The sequence below is a fragment of the Vigna unguiculata genome, chromosome 6 (assembly GCF_004118075.2).
Source record: "Vigna unguiculata cultivar IT97K-499-35 chromosome 6, ASM411807v1, whole genome shotgun sequence".
In the NCBI taxonomy this organism is placed as follows: Eukaryota; Viridiplantae; Streptophyta; class Magnoliopsida; order Fabales; family Fabaceae; genus Vigna; species Vigna unguiculata.
This window is the reverse complement of record NC_040284.1, coordinates 12,951,668-12,963,698: the sequence shown is the minus strand read 5'-3', so window position 1 is coordinate 12,963,698 and position 12,031 is coordinate 12,951,668. Positions and strand designations below refer to the sequence as shown.

At 36.9% G+C, this 12,031-nt stretch overlaps 1 non-coding gene across 1 annotated transcript; it reads right to left on the bottom strand.

Annotated features, from left to right (window-relative positions):
• Positions 1–1,436: 1,436 nt before the first annotated feature.
• On the bottom strand, positions 1,437–1,595 carry LOC114189367. Its single transcript, XR_003605670.1, has one exon. It is a non-coding gene; the product is annotated as a U1 spliceosomal RNA (small nuclear RNA).
• Positions 1,596–12,031: the final 10,436 nt, after the last annotated feature.

Here is a 12,031-nt window from a genome sequence, read left to right as displayed (position 1 = left end):
CAGCACAAGCTTGAGTATGCAATATTCCTGCTGTGAATAAAATTTAGGACTGTTTATACGAAGAGCTATTTATATCTAAATTATATATAAAAAATACAAGATGATACATTTATTCTAACAAATAGTATAGTAATATTTTATCTAAATTATTTATTTATTTATTTAATCACATTAAATATCTAATGTAATAATTAAATGTTAACTTTTTTAACAAAAATTATACAACAGTAAATATTTTTCTTAATTCATTCATTCTACTCTAATAAACTCCTCTTAATTTTATTATAGAGCTCAAACTTGTTATTAACGCTGTGAAACGCCTTCTTAGTCGGTAAAATGTTTTGCATTGATAATACAAGGTAACATTAACAAATGAAATCAATTAATATTGATTTATTTCCTTATTATTCAATTTATGATAATCTTAGAATCATGAACAAATTGAACTAAAATTATAAAATACTTGTTTTTCATTATCTTTATCTCTTCCGTTTGCTTCGTACAAGAAAGCCAACAATAACTATGCTTTATGTAGAGTTGTACAACCGTAAAAAAAAGACAGTAGTTGCACTAAAACAATGTGCATGAAAAGCAGTTCCTAACCATCAATAAAATTGTATTACATGCACTACACTATTTGTTTCTACACTTGGAGCATAAAAAATGTTCTTCTTGATGCAAATCTTGGTTTAATCACGAGGTTCACGACAACATTATCACTTATGGTGAAGTTCTCATCTCTTTGGTTGCAGAAAGAAGTTGTTCCCTCTCTCTTTCAGAGCCTCTGATTTCTTTACATTCCCATTCAACAATTTCTTTGCTACTACTATTAATCACCTTCAACCATGTTGTTGTTGTGTTGTGGCATAATATAGTGGAAACACACCCACCCTCTTTTATCATCCTTTCGGTGCCAAAAGTGCATTCATGTTCAAACACAAATGTTATGTCCCTAAGCAATTCAGGATCGGTCCTACCATATTAAAAGGGAAACAAAGGAAGACAATGATTCTTTACTTCACAAAACAGAATAGTTATACAACCATTGTAGTGTTCCTGTTTTTTGTCTTCAGAAATTCACACGTTTTCCTAGATAGTGTGATCCAAGTTTCATGTAATTATGCTTGTTGAACTTTTCACCATGCAAAAGGTTAGGGTATATGCTTTTTTTTATCCCGTTGGATATGTTTTTTCGTAAAAATCGATTCTTTTACAATATTAATCTCAACAAATTATGGTATGAATTTAAAGTGGCAACTACAAAAACATCCCTATTGGAAAAGCATACAGCAAAATAAAATTGCCAACCAGATAAATTAACATCACAAGTACCTAAACAGAAACTTCTGCTAAACCTAAATAATCTCAAATAAATGGAAAAACGCATAGGCTACAAAGCCCAAATGACTGACAAAAGCAAAACTTAGGACTGAAATGCAAGGGCCGCGCAAACGCAGCTTCCTCTGCCACAAATTATGACGTAGGCTCTGCCACTTGGGCAGACCTCAGAACAGCACCTCCTCAAGTGCAATGAAAGTCACTGTCCTAAACCATAAGCCTTCTTGATCATCTAGTGATCCTGTTCAGGTAAGTATGTTTTATAACTGTCACACTTTTATTTTGTACCACAACTTCCACATTTCTAACTACTCTTTTAAAGATGTGGGGCTTATATATCTTTGAAAACAGACGTCTCTGATAACTTAACCTCTGCCACCAAATACATTAACATAAGTTGCTTTCTAATCGGAATAATAAATATAGAAAAAATTAACCTTGCACTTGGTAACATAGAATGATTATTCATTTAGGATACATCAGGTGCAAAGTGAAATCTTATCGTGGGATTACACACTTAAAAACTTCAATATTTGAAAGAGAAATCCCTCACTTTGTTGTAAAACAATTAATTACTTAACACAACACTATGTGAAATGAGAATATGAAACCAACATAGACAACAAACAAAGTGCAATGTCTTTCTTCTTTTTCCTGTATCCGAAGGTTAAATTTTTAATTAAATTCAGAATAACTAATTCAGATTTGGTTCAAAAAAATTAGATTTCCATGAGCTACATGAGATAAACAAAACACTTTTTCCACGTTAAACTAGACTAATTTTGAAGAATAAGAAGTATTTCAAAGCTCAAAGCTAAATAATGAAAACACATAAATATAATACTTTAATATCTTCGTAACTTCTGGATTTGACATTTTCTTTAAAACTCATGATTGGCCCAAGGGTGTTCGGCCAGAGTGATTGGTCATGGTGTTCGGTCAAGGTGATCAGCCCAAGGATGTTCAACTAGGGTGATCGGTCATGGTGTTCAGTTCAGTCAGGGTGATCAGCCTAAGGATGTTCAACTAGGGTGATCGATCAGGATGATCGATCCAAGGGTGTTCAACTAGGGTGATCAACCAAGGTGATGCCCCAAGTGTGTTCGGCCAAGGTGATCGGTCACGATGATTGGCCCAAAGGTGTTTGACAAGGGTGATCAGTAGGGTTATGAGCGCAGCTTTGGCGTGTTTGCAAGCTCAAAATCTAAACCCATCCAATGCTTCTCCCTATAGGCTTGTGGTCTGCCCACCTAACCCGTCCTGCTTTACCACCCCTACGACAACATAGACATGTTTACTAGTTAGACCAATGTAGTCTGTAGTGAGGATCTCATTAATTGGGGTTTGTTTAAGGAAGGTGTTTAGTCTATGGTAAGCAAGAGTTGTGAAGAGTCTTTCTTTTACTCTATGTTAATTGGTACAATTTATTTCTGGTTTGATTGGGTGGAGAACCAAAGACTTTATATAGGGCACGTACAAGTTTTAAACAAAATGTCAAGTCATGAGGTCCTATGGTCTAGTACAGAACGCAGCCCTTATATTTCAGTCTTGAGTTTTGTTTTGTCTGTGAAATGTGAAATTCATGTTTAGATGTTGTCCCTGTATTACAGTCTTAAGTTCTAGTGTAGTTTATTGTATGTATTACAGTCTTACATCATGTTTAGATGTTTTGTTTTGTTTTTTGTTTTTATTGTTACTTCTTAGTTGCTTATTGTTCCTGTAGTTGCCAATTATGACTTTTGACAGTATTTTCTAATTTAACTGTGCAAAATCTTTCTACAACGAACAAAAATGATGCCAGACAAATATTTTGACAATATCTAATTCTAAAATTTAGGATTGTTTATATGTAGGGTTATTTTATATCTAAATTATATAAAGAAATAGAAGATAATACATTAATTCTAACAAATAATGTACTAATATTTTATCTAAATTATTTTTATTTATTTAATCACATAAAATTATCTAATGTAACAATTAAATATTGATTTTTTTTTAACAAATATTATACAACAGTACAAATATTCAATCTACTATAATAAACTCCTTTTAATTTTATTATACAGCTCTAACTTGTTATTAGCGCTGAGAAACCCCTTCTTAAATAATAATTAATTTTACACAAGTATTACTTTTAATGTATGTAACAAAGTAGACGAGCTTCAACTTTTCCCTTCCAAGACATTCAACACATTTGTATTTTCTTCCTAAAATACTGTCTGGCATCAATTTCTTTCCCTTGTAGAAATTTTTTGCAATCCTCACTTCCAACATTATTGTAAGGTTTAATAAGTTTTGGATTTTAATAATTGAATAAATTTTACCAAATAAATTATAGAAACTAAATAAATACTATAAAAACACTTAATGTAAAGTCACAATAAAAGAAACATGAGAATTCCAAATACAAGAGCATAGAACAATAAAAAATAAACATCATAAAAAATAGAATGGAAACATCATATAAAACCTTAAACTTACACAAAGAAAACAGGACTGTGCAATTATGGGCTGCAATCAAACTTAAATTATACAATATAACAATACTAGAAGAGTTACACTTGAACAAGAACTATACAGACAAACAACTTACGACCGGAATGTAGGACGCGAGCGTAGGCCCCACTGTCCTAGATCATGGGCCTTCTTGATTATCCATTGATCTTGTCCACGTAAGTATGTTACATATTCATACACACTTTTGTTTTGTAGCACAACTTCCACACTACTCACTACTCTTTCACCCATGTGGAACTTGAAATATCTTTGAAAACAAACATCAATAACTTAATCACCTCTGCCACCAGTTACATTAACATACAATGCTTTCAGCTCAGAATAATAAATTATTTGAAAATATCAACTTATAATAGCAACATACAGAGAAAATTAACTACTATAATGGCTTGCACACAATGATTGTTAATTCAAGACACATCATCACCAAAGTGCAGTCCTATAGTAGGATTACAAACTCAAAAACTTAAATATCTAAAAGAAAAATGACTGAAGTTGTTGTCAATTAATCAATTAATATACCCATGTAGTGAAAACATGAAAGATATACCCATATAGTGTGTTGTGTGTTAAAGTTGTACATGTTAGTGTGTATAAATGTAATTTATTCTGTATTTAATAGATTATTCTATACTTTTTATACTTTTAATACATAGCTCTTAGTGATTCTCAATTACTCCATGTAAATAGAAAATCTCCTATAATTCCTACCCCTTTATTGAATATTAATGTACATATATTCTATAGTGCCTATTTAAGAAAAGGGGGCTGCAGAATAAAAGCAAGTCATTCTAAAATACACTCTTGAGTATTGGATTGGAGTATGTTTTCATATACCGTGATATTGTGACAATACAACCATCAACAGAAGACCGTATTTGTGGTAAAAAACTGTGCATGAAAGCAGTTCCTAACCATGATAATATTGTATTACATGCCCTATAGAATATTTGATTTTTCCACTTGGAGTATTGAAAATGTGGTTGTTGATGCAAGTTTTGGTTCAATCATGCGGTTCACAAGGTTATCACTTATGGTGAAGTTCTCATCTCTTTGGTTGTAGAGAGAAGTTGTTCCCCATCTTTCATTTTCATTATTAGAGCCTCCAACTCTGATTTCTCTACATTCCCATTCAATAATTTCTTTGCTATTGCTACTAATCAGCTTCAACCCTGTTGTTGTGGCATATTTGGAAACACCTCACACTCTTTTATCATCCTTTAGTGCCAAATTCATGTTTAGACACAAATGTTATGTTCTTGAAATCATCATACTATTCATTTATTGTTGTCAAATTTTCTGATGTCATGATGCCAAAATAACGCATGATCTTAAATTCAATTTGTGAAAATTATCTTCTTGAAACTCGAACACGCCTCATCAATGGGTGTGTCCGTGTCCGACACGTATCGGACACCGACACTCGTATGACACTCGTACGACACGTATCAGTAAAATGTCCAATTTGAAAGACATTTTTTTTGTCTTTAAGATGATTTTGAAATGACTCCATACAATATTAATAACTACAAATTCAATGATTTTATAAAAAATCCATAAACTTGTAAATTTATCACATAAGTTTCTATTATGATTATAAAAATAAGGAAAAAGTATTATATGATCACTAATTTTCATTTTTTTTATATTAGATAAATAAATTAGATTCATTTATATATTAGTTGACAATGTGTTAGTTGAAAGTTTGAAAATAATATGTATATACATGTCGTGTCCTAGGTCCTATATTTTTCAATTTAGCCACCTTTATACCATCTAGATAGACATAAAATGAAACTTCATTGTCAAAAAGATATAATCCTATATAAAGAATGATACAGTAAATGAAACCAAACAGGTTAGATTTTGGAAGGTAAGAAATACTTATTTCTAGTTGTAACAATGACTCAATCTGCCTTCTGTCTTTCTTGCATTCCATAATCTTAATGAGTTCTCGCAACCACCACTTTGAGGAAGCATATTTTTCTAAGAAGACAACAATAGAAACATGAGAATCTTCAATGCTTTTGATGAGTGCTGGTGAGATTATTTCATCTTCCTTTTCAAGATGTTCATCAATGTAGTTTCAACTTTCTTTTTCATCAAAACTTCGTAACGATGGCTAGAGAAGTTCCTACAAGTGTCTTCACCTCAAAAGCTTAGAAAAATGTCATGTCTTTTAGATGAGTTAGAGGAAGAAGTAACATCACTTATCATTCATTGCTCAACCATTACGCATTCCAATTATTGTTGCACCTCCAAACTGCAATAACTATAACGTAGAAAAGGTTTTATGTTTCAATGTCTTCTTCACACTTGCCCTTAACATTATTATTTGTGTGTCTAATATTAAAGAGTTCAAAACTAATATGATTATTGTTAGAAAATCTTTAATTAGTAGATTATTTTTACCAGATTTGTTTTATACAGTAGATTATTGCCTTTTATTTTGTGCGTTACACGTCATGTCTCGTCTTATTATTTTTCTAGTGTGCGTAAAGGTTTACTTCAACAAAATGGTATCAGAGCTCTTAAGCTCTGAGTGCCGAGTGAGAGAAAAAGAGAGAGTGAAACAGTGTGAAAAAAAGAGTGTGCGCTTGAGTGCTTTTTAAAAAGGAAAGGAGATAGCAAAAGTCATTAATGTTATGATTGTACAACAATTGTCGAAGAAAACTAATTATCATAATTGGTGTTTACAAATGAAGACTCTTTTGAGATCCAAGACATATGGGATATAGTAGAGAGCGGGTACCAAGAACCCGCGGAGGACGCAAATCAGACAGTGGCCTAAATTACCACATTGAAAAAGACATGAGTGAAAGATAAATCGACCTAGTACTTCTTGTACAATGCGCTGTATAGAGGTGTCAATTTGGCCCAGGCCATAGAGTTTAGCCCTAGCCCATGTGGGCTAGGGCCAAAAAAGCCAACATTGAAAAAAAAAACCACTTCAAAGAACCCAACAAGGCCAAAAACTCCACAAAAGCCCTGTGAGTCAACGCTAACCCATGGGCTTTCTTATTCAACATGAAAAATCTCTTATTTTCTAACATATATTACTAAACTTTCTGGCGACCTAGACATGCCCGACGACCCGGATTGGCCAAGAAAACGCAACAACATGGACGGGTCGGGCGGCCCTGATGAGCTAGGGCCCAACGACTAGAACGCGCCCAATGACCCAAACAAGTTGACGTGTCAGATGGACTCAACGACCCAGACGAGCTCGACGTCCTGAATGGGCCTAACGACTTAGACAAGCCCAACGACCTGAACGGGTTCAACGACCCAGACGGGCCTAACGACTCGGATGATCTTGATGACCAGAATAGGCTTGACAATTCGGATGGGCCCAATGACTCAAACAATTTCGACAACCAAGACGAGCCTGATGACCAAGATGGTCCCAAAGATCGAGACGAGCCCGACGAGTCGAGCAGTCCCGACGACTCAGACAAACCCGACGACCAGGACGAGCCCGAATACCAGGTTGGGCTCACTGACCAACACGTCAGGCCTTTTCGGGTCGTCATGCACATTTGGATCTTCCGAATAGTCGGGCTCGTTCGGTTCGTCAGCCTTGTCCAAGTTTTCAGGTTGGTCTAGGTCTTCGGGCCCATCCTAATCATCGGCCTCGTCCTAGTCGTCAGACCAGTTTGGGTCTTTGGATCCATCCAGATCTTCGAGTCTGTTCGGGTTGTTAGGTCATTCAAGACGTCGGGCTACTCGGGTCGTCGAACTTGTCTGGATCGTTTGATCTGTCTAGGTCGTCAGACTCGTCCAGGTCATTAGGCTCGTCTAGTTCTTCGAACTTGTTTGGGTCCATCCGGCTCGTTGGGCCTATCTTGGTCTTTGGACTTGTCCGGGTCACTCGACTTGATCTTTGACTCTAGCCTAATGTAGTATTTTTAGGGGAGCCTAACCCACCTTAGCCATGGTGCTAACCCACTAGAGAGGGGGCTTTGGGGGCTGGGGCTTTTGTTTGGCCCCTCATTTGGGGGCCTTCTAAAATGGGGCTTAATGAAGAGTTGTTCAGGGTTAGTCCATGGGCTACAAATTGACAATTCTAACGGTGGACGAGTCAGGCTTCGAGACATGACGTGCACCTTGATTTAGATGGAACTCGTAACACTCAGGGTTCAGTTCCTTGAGGTAGAGGACGAGGTAGCCAAGGACGAGGTGGACGTGATTAAGGTGATGTTAAAGATAACACGGATCAAACCAAGTTGCATAATTGACGTGGCCATGGTCAAGAAAAGGGCCGAGGAGGTCGGTCCAAGTCAAAAGTGAAATGCTTCATGTGTGGCAAGCATGACCACTACGCAAGAGAATGCAGGTCGACAAGCTGTTACAACTATTGCAAGGCTGGTCATATAGTAAAGTTTTGTCGAACTGAAGAAATGGAGAAAAATCTTCTAACAAAGGAAGACGACGAGGAAGAGATAGGGATTTTAATGATGATGCAAAACTTGGATGCTGAACTCAGCAGTTGTAATTCGCCATAAACTTAGGAACTCAACCTCACGCTCATGTTTAGCGCTATTAAGGAAAAATTCTCCAAGAACCTCCTCCTGAAGATGGTCCAAGTCACCTGCACATCCCGGGTCTGCATCTACTTCTGCATCCCCAGCCATCAATACTCTGCCTCGGTCACCAACAGGAAGGTGGCGAAGGTGAGCTTCTACGCCTCGGTGCACTCTATCACTCAAAAGATTTTCTCGCACTCTCGCATCCATGTGTCTGCCTCGTCTGGGGTGGCTTTTCCAGTGAACTTAGCTAGTTTATGGCACATGAAATTCTCCATCGTCACAGGCCTGACAGGTGGGATCATGGCTCTCGGTTGCACTGCCACAGGCTGCATCGCATCCACCATCCTGTGGATCACGTTCGCAATCTCATCAGCACCTACGGTGTTCCTGCGTCTCCAGTTTGCCATTGCTTGTGCACGCCACATAGTTCAGCTGTTAACATTAAACACCTAAATTAAAACAAACATTATTAGTTGCAAACAAACAACCACACATCACACAATTTCACAACAATACGCGGTCAGCTCACTTCCCAAGTTCCCCAAAAATTCAAAATGTTTACTCTGATACCAAATGTAACATACCTAAGGAATATTACTTAATTAAATAAATAAAGAAAGAAAGGAAAATAAAACATCACGATATCATTATTTCCAAATGCGGGAAACTTTAAAATATTTAAACATCGCGCCAAAAATCCAAAAGAAATTAAATCAAAATCATTACAAGTTCCAATGTTCCAATGAAAGTCATGAAAACAAAATAAAATCCCTAGCTCTAATCCCAGCTATCCCTCACTCCGTCGCCTGAGCATCCTCAGCATCACCTGTATCAACATTTGCTCCCGTGTAATGAATCACACGATCATCGCCATACACAAAATAGAAAGGGTGAGCTGAGAAAATAAAAATCACATATATATAATATGCAAGATAAATCATACACCCATCTTATTCAACCTACTCAGTTCCTGGCAGGGACCTTAACCACAAGGCTTTTTAGCCTTCAAATCACACAAATGGTTAGCCTTTGACTCGAGTATATGATGCTCACACGAACCTGCCCGCTCATGGTCCTACCTCTACGAACCTCCCCGCTCGTAGTCCTGCTCTACGGACCTACCCGCCCGTAGTCCAACACATGTGATCCACCAGCCACGTACCTCCACGCATGCAACATCTCTCAAGCGTGAGAACGGAATATACGAACCTACCTCGCTCGTATCCCCATGCAAGAGTAACTGGATATGAACCTCCCCACTCATATCATCACATGTTCACCACCATCCATGAACCTACCCATTCATGGCACAACATCTCCCGATCCAAGTATAGCATCATTGTTTAACACACAACACATAAACAAGTCAAAGTCTGCAGGATTTCTGCCCAACGCAGCCCCAAGTGCCGCCAGGCGAAACAGGTCTAGACCGCCTGGCGGTACCTTCCTACTACTAGTCGCCAGGGCGCTCCCAAACCCATTGTTTCACAGACACTACCTAACGGAGCACACCCTGCCGCTAGGCACCACGCGGTGCAGGGACCTCTTACGCTAGTCCTATCGCCTTGCGCACACACCCGTGCCGCTAGGCTCTACACTAGTGGCCTACATAATGTCTGATTTTCTCCCACAGGTCTGAGTACATGGACTTATACCACTAAACAACACCAAGATACTCATGTGTGTTTATTCTTCAACCTCGAATTGGTGTAATATTGTCACACTACACATGGTCCATTACCTATGATCCACTTCCAAGGTTACTCTAGTCATAACTTGGCCTTTAGCAAACATAATGTCACACTCTCCAAAGATTTGTTTTAACTTAACACCATTATTGCTCCATCCAGCACCTCCACTACATATAATTGGTATTTCTATGCAATGTTACATAATCCAATATCGCCCATCAATGCATTTAAGTCACGAGTGATACCTAAAGCTAATAAGTCATGATCAACAATTATCCAATCACACATATGCAAAGACTATGCTTCCAGAACCTGAACTTTTAAATAAAATTACTCTTCTCCCTTTCTTTACTTAACATTCCTACCAACACGACATACCCTAGTCATACTTTCAACCCATTACCATTCACATACTTAATTACCACAATATATTGCCCTTCCAATGTTACCCATTTAATTCTGAAACCACTCACTCGCCAAGGTTCCTCCTCATTTTTCACTACCTAAAATCGCAAACAGTACCTGGCCTCGCCATCGCCTGGCGGCAAGCAAAGCGTCGCCAGGCGGTGTGTCAGTACCCCACATAAACCAGACGTCTTCATACCTGTGACAGATTAAGCCCATTTTCCAGTATTCATCCCTACCACTTACAGTCACCAAGACGCGACAATACATATATAATGGACTAACTTTCTACTCTTAATTCATTTCATAAAGGTATCTCTATCTTTATTCTCTTGAGTAAACCCAATTCAATTCATGCACGAGTATATCTCAAGCTTTGCCATAACCCCAATTTTAATCGATTTTAGACCAACAAAGTGTCCAATAGAAGCTACACACATCAATTCCAGAAACCATATTGATTCCTGTACGAACAACATTGAAATCACCAAAATGAACATGAACAGTGTTGCGCCGCTTGGCAGAAATTCATCGCCGCCAGGCAATTCAAGCCAAAATCAAGAACATTGCCAATGTCTGATGTGCCGCTTGGCAGTAGGGGATAAGTCGCTAGGGTTTTCATGCCTCTTCATTCCCATGCCAAAATAAAAATTAGCAAAATATAAAGTTCTAGTCCCTTTTCCCCAACAAGAACCCACAACCCATCAATTATTAAGTCAAGTTCATAACCAATTCAACAAATTCATATTTGTTATAATTCCTATAATTTTAGGATTATATTATCACGTCTCACATTCATATATATATATATATATATATATATATATATATATATATATATATATATACACAAAACACATAGTACTCTCAACCACTTGAGTTAGTACTTCTCCACATCATAGCACTCCGCATTAAATGCCTTAAAGGCTTCTATTACCCGCATTTATTAAATAATTATTTAATTAACTATTTAATTTTTTTCTAGTCTTACAATGTGTGATCTGACATGTTTTTAATCTATTATTTTTCACAAAACAACACATAGATGTCATGTAAGACCCGTGAAAATTAATTAATTAAATATTTAATTAATTAATAAATGTGGGTAGAAAGCGCCTTTATGGCATTAACTATTGTTTAATGTGACGTGGAAAAGTACTAGCTCAAGTGGTTGAGAGTACTTTGTTTGTGTGAGAGGACTTGGGTTCGAGTCTTATGTATGCCAATTATGTATAGATATTTTATTATTGATTTTAAAAGATATGTAAGAGTATGTGATTAGTATTGTAAACTTATGTGATTTGTGTGTATCATCAAATGTGAATTGGCATAGTGGTTGTGCTTTGGCCTTATGAGTGGAAGGTCATGGGTTCAAACCTTTGTGGGCAAAGAAAAAACTTTATTTTTGCTAACTAATAGTTGAGGTATGAATGTGAAGGGGTAAAGAAAAGCCTAGCAGAATGGGGTAGTCAAGGGGGTTGGAAAATTACCAAATAATCAAGGGGGTTGGATTATTGCTTCTTGATTAAATTCTGAATGGTGGCAATT